Source organism: Rhinolophus sinicus, chromosome 18 (assembly GCF_057876585.1).
Source record: "Rhinolophus sinicus isolate RSI-liver-muscle chromosome 18, RSI-T2T, whole genome shotgun sequence".
NCBI lineage: Eukaryota > Metazoa > Chordata > Mammalia > Chiroptera > Rhinolophidae > Rhinolophus > Rhinolophus sinicus.
In genome coordinates this window covers 61,009,034-61,015,122 of record NC_142518.1, presented here as the reverse complement: position 1 = coordinate 61,015,122, position 6,089 = coordinate 61,009,034, and positions in this window count along the sequence as shown.

Here is a 6,089-nt window from a genome sequence, read left to right as displayed (position 1 = left end):
TTTTTATTCATGATGCACTTTTCTTTTTTTTTTTCGAACTAGTTATGAAGCTAAGAAGCTAAGTTTTTACTATTTTCATTTCCCCCTTAACATACTTAGGCTGTCTTTACCCATTTGTGCTATTATCATCATAACTGTGGGAAAGACATCACTCCACAATTTATTTGTAATACTGACCTTAGGAAATTGACAACATAACAATAGATATGATCTTTATTTTTATTACAACGGAATTTTATTCACTCCTTAGGAAAATAGTTTTTCTTTTATCCTGATAACCAACTGAAGTTTTGTACTTACTGTTAACTTGCTTAAACCTTTCTTCTCTGGGTAGAGAATATCTGTAAATTAAAGACTATATAATTAATTTATTCATGTATACAATGAATATTTAATGAATGCAGGCTATGTGTTAAGAATCATTTTAGAGCAAGAGATACAATAGTGAACAAGAAAAATACAGTTCCTGATAAAACAAAGCTATACCTACAAATTTAATAATGATCTCAGGTTGAATCCTTTTGCTAATTAAAGTTACTCTTAAAGAAATCTAAAATTATTTTGTACAATATTAAATACTTTAAAATATCCATAGAAATATTTAGTTTCTTAGAGTTCTATTTTATAGACAGATTGCTTGATAGCTCTAAATAAATTACAGATTACCCAAAGACTTTGGCCAAATACAAACCTGGGGATCATTGACAAAAAAATAATGACCATATATTCTGGGGACTGAAGAAAGTAATGAATCCCTTGTGGTCCTTTCTTATTTTAATATGTTGGGACTTTTCTGCAGTAACATTACTCATTAAAATAGGAATGGGTTTTCTCTTGGACATAGTCCAATTATTGAATAGAAACTTTTGGATCCAAAAAGGATTTGTTATAAGTTTCTGTAAGCTTTTGTTAATGAGCCTACAGCTTTTTTTTTTCAATCATTTGGTTCTTTTTTGTTAAAATAGAGTTGTCATACAATATTATATTAATTTCAGGGGTACAACATAGGGATTCCACACACATGCGCGCGCGCGCACACACACACACACACACACACACACACACACACACACACACACACACACACATATATATATTTTATGTGCTCACCACACAGTCTAATGACTATCAACATGCAAAGTTATTACACTATTATTGACTATGTTTTTTACCCATCCCTCTAGTACCCTCCCCTCTGGCAACTGTCAGTTTGTTTTTTGTTTCTATGAGTCTATTTTTGTTTTGGTTGATTGTTTTGATTGTTTAGTTCCACATAGAAGTGAAATCATGCAGCATATGTCTTTTTCTGTATGACATATGTCACTCAACATAATAACCTCAAGGTCCATCTATGTCATTGCAAATGGTAGAATTTTATTTTTTATTGCTGAGTAATATTCCATTATCTATATCTATATCTCTATCTCTATCTTCTTTATCCATTCATATATTGAGGAACACTTAAGTTGCTTCTACACCTTGGCTATAATAAATAATGCTACAATGAATATTGGGGTACATATATCTATAAGAATTAGTGTTTTCATTTTCTTCAGATAAATATTCAGAAATGAAAATGCTGGGTCATATGGTAGTTCTATTTTAATTTTTTCAAGGAAGCTCCATACTGTTTTCCATAGTGGCTATACTAATTTTTAATCCCACCAACAGTGCACAAAGGTTCACTTTTCTCCACATTCTTGCTAACACTTATTATTTGTTGACTTTTTGATGATAGCCATTCTGACAGGTGTGAGGTGGAAACTCATTGTGGTTTATGTTGTGTTTTCCTGATGATTAGTGATGTTGTACATCGTTTCATATGTCTTTTGGCCCTCTGTATGTCTTCTTTAAAGAAATGTCTCTTCATGTCTTCTGCTATTTTTTGTTTCGATTGTTTATTTTTTTGTTATTGAATTGTATGAGTTCCTTATATATTTTGGATATGAACCCTTTATTGTATACATCATTTGCAAATATATTCTCCCATTCAGCAGGTTGTCTTTTGTTCAGTTGATGGTTTCCTTTGATGTGTGGAAGGTTTTTAGTTTGATTAAGTTCTATTTGTTTATTTTTGCTTCTGTTTCCCTTGCTTGAGAGGACATATCTAAAAACATATGACTAAAACCGATGTCAGGTATTTTACTACCTAAGAGTTCTTCCAGGAGTTTCATGGTTTCAGGTCTCACATCCAGTATTGAGTTTATTTTTGTTTATAATGTAAGAGAGTGGTCCAGTTTTATTTTTTTATTTTTTGCATGTATCTGTCCAGTTTTCCCTACCTACTTGTTGAAGAGATTGTCGTTTCTCCATTGCATATTCTTCACTCCTTTGTCACAACTTAACTGACCATATAAGTTGGTTGATATCTGGACTCCCTATTCTGTTCTGTTGATATACTTGTCTGTTTTTGTGCCCGTACCATGCTGTTTTGATTATTATAGCTTTGCATTATAGTTTGAAATCAGGGAGCATTATACCTCCAACATTAATCTTCTTTTTCAAGGTTGCATTGGATGTTCATGGTCTTTTGTGATTCCATATAAATTTTAAGATTACTTGTTTCAGTTCTGAGAATAATGCCATTGGTACTTTGATAGGGATTGCTTTGAATCTGTAGATTTCTTTGAATAGTATGGATATTTTAACAATATTAATCCCTCCCATCCATGAGCACAATATAGCCTTTCATTTGTTATGTCCCATTCAATTTCTTTCTTCGATGTCTTGTACTTTTCATAATATAGATCTTTCAACACCTTGGTTAAGTTTATTCCTAGGTATTCTTTTTGATGCAATTGTAAGTGGGATTTTTTTTTTCTTAATTTCTCCTACTGTTTATCTGTTATTAGAGTGTAGAAATGTGAAAGATTTCTTATGTATAAACTTTGCATCCTGCTACTTTGCTGAATTCATTTATCATTTATATTAATTTCGGTGGATTCTTTAAGGCTTTCTATATATATCATCATGTCATCTACAAATAATGACAGTTTTACTTTTTTCTTTCCAATTTGTATAACTTTTATTTCTTGATCTCGTCTTATTACTCTGAATAGGACTTCAAATGCTGTATTAAATAATAATGGTGAGAATGGACTTCTTTGTCATTTTACTGATCTTAGAGGAAAATCTTTCAGCCTTTAACTATTAAGTATGATGTTAGTTGTGTACATTATCTTGTTGAGGTAAGGGCCTTCTATTCACAGACTGTTGAGTTTTTATTATAAGTGGATGTTGAATTTTGTCAAAAGCTTTCACTACATGTATTGAGATGATCACATGATTTTTATCATTGGTATTGATATAGTGTATCACAGTAATTGTGTTTTTTTTTTTTTTTAGATATTGAATCATCATTGCATCCCCGGAGTAAATTCCTCTTGATCATGGTATATAATTTTATTTTTTTATTATTGTTATTTTTTTCCCTTTTAATTTTTTTATTTTTCAATTACAGTTGACATTCAATATTATTTTATATAAGTTTCAGGTCTACAGGGTAGTGGTTAGACATTTATAGAATTTACAAAGTGATCCCCTCAATAGTCTAATACCCACCTGGCATGCTACATAGTTATTACAATATTATTGACTACAATCCCTATGCTGTACTTTACATCTACCTATTTTGTAATTACCAATTTGTACTCCTTAATCCTCTCAACTTTTTCACCAGCTGCCAAATCCCCTCTCATTTGGTAACCATCAGTTTTGTTCTCCATATCTGTCAGTCTGATTCTGTTTTTTTTTTCCTTTCGTTTTGTTTGTTTGTTTTGTTGTTTAGATTTCACCTATAAGTGAGATCATATGGTATTTGTATTTTTCTGTGTGACTTATTTCACTTAGGATAATACCCTCTAGGTCCATCCATATTGTTGCCAAAGGTAAGATTTAATTCTTTTTTATGGCTGAGTTATGCAACATATCTTCTTTATCCAGTTGTCTATTGATGGACACTTGGGTGGCTTCCATATCTTCGTGATTGTAAACAGCACTGCAGTGAACACAGGGGTGCATATATGTTTTTGATTTAGTGATCTGAATTTCTTGGATAAAAATGCAGAAGCAGAATTGACGGGTCATAAGGTAGTTCTATTTTTAAGTTTTTGAGGAACCTCCAAATTGTTTTCCATAGTGGCTGCACAAATTTGCAATCTCATCAATAGTGCATGGGGGTTCCCTTTTATCCAAATCCTCACCAACACTTGTTTTTTATTATTATTTATTTTTCAGTAACAGTTGACATTCAATATTACGTTATATTAGTTCCAGGTGTCCATCACAGTGGTTAGACATTTATATAATTTATGTCTGGATTAGTCTATACCCACCTGGCACTATACACACTTGTTGCAACATTATTGACTATATTCTCTATGTTGTACTTTACATCCCTGTGACTATTTTGTAACTACAAATTTGAAAGACTTACTGTTTCTTGATTTATTGAGGATAGCCATTCTGACAGCAAGGTGGTATCTCACTGTGGTTTTAATTTGCATTTCTCTGATGATTAGTGATGTTGAGCATCTTTTCATATGTCTATTGGCCATCTGTATGTCCTCTTTGGAAAAATGTCTATTCAGGTCCTCTGCCCATTTTTTAATTTGATTTTTATTGGTGTTGAGTTGCATGAGTTCTTTCTAAATTTTGGATATTGACCGCTTATCAGATATATCATTGGCAGAAACATTCTCCCATTCAATAGGTAGTCTTTTCATGTTGTTGATAGTTTCCTTTGTTGTGCAAAAATTTTTTGGTTTGATGTAGTCCCATTTGTTTATTTTTTTCTTTTGTTTACATTGCCCAAGGAGATATGTCATAAAATAATTACTAAGAGTAATATCCGAGAGTGTACTGCTTATATTTTCTTCTAGGTGTGTTACGGTTTTTGCTCCTACATTTAAGACTTTAATCCATTTTGTGTTTATACTTGCATATGCAGTAAGAAGGAAGTTCAGTTTTATATTTTTGCACGTATCTGTCCAATTTTCCCAACACCATTTATCGAATAAGCTGTCCTGACCCTATTTTATATTCCTGCCTTCTTTGTCATAGATTAAATGACCATATAAGCATGAATTTATTTCTGGGCTCTCTATTCTGCTACGTTGATCTATCTGTCTGTTTTTATGCCATTACCATGCTGGTTTGATTACTAGGGCCTTATAATATAGTTTGATATCAGATAGCATGATACCTCCAACTTTGTGCTTTCTTAAGACTGCTGTCACTATTCAGGTTTTTTTTTTATGTTTCCATATAAGTTTTAGGATTATTTGTTCTAGTTCTGTCAAAAATGTCATTGGTATTTTTATAGCAATTGCACTGAATCTATAGATTGCTTTGTGTAGTATTGACATTTTAACAATGTTATTTCTTCCTATCCATGAACATGGTATATGTTTTCATTTATTTGTATCTTGTTCAGTTACATCCTTCAATGTCTTATAGTTTTGTGAGTACACGTCTTTTACTTCCTTGGTTTCATTTATTTCTAAGTACTTTTTAAATGCAATTGCAAGTGAGATTGTTTTCTTAATTTTTCTTTCTGCTATTTCATTATTGGTATATAAAACTGCACCAATTTTTGAATATTAATTTTATATCCTGCTTCTTTACTGAATTCATTTGTCAGTTCTAATGTTTTGGGGTTTTTTTGGTAGAATCTTTTGGGTTCTCTGTATATAGTATTATGTCATCTGCAAATAATGACAGTTTTACTTCTTCCTTTCCAATCTGGAGGCCTTCTATTTCTTTTTCTTGTTTGGTTGTTGTGGCTAAGACTTCCAATACTGTGTTGAATCAAAGTGGTGAAAGTATACATCCTTGTCTTGTTCCTGACCTTAAGGAAAATGCTTTTAGTTTTTTTTTCCATTGAGTATGATGTTAGGTTTATCACATATGGCCCTTATTATGTTGAGGTATATTCCCTCTATTCCCGTTTTTCTCATACACAGATGCTGGATTTTATCAAATGTTTTTTCTGCATCTACTAATATGATCAGATGATTTTTATGTTTAATTTTGTTTATGTGGAGTATCATGTTAATTGATTTCTGGATATTGGTCTGACCTTTCATCTA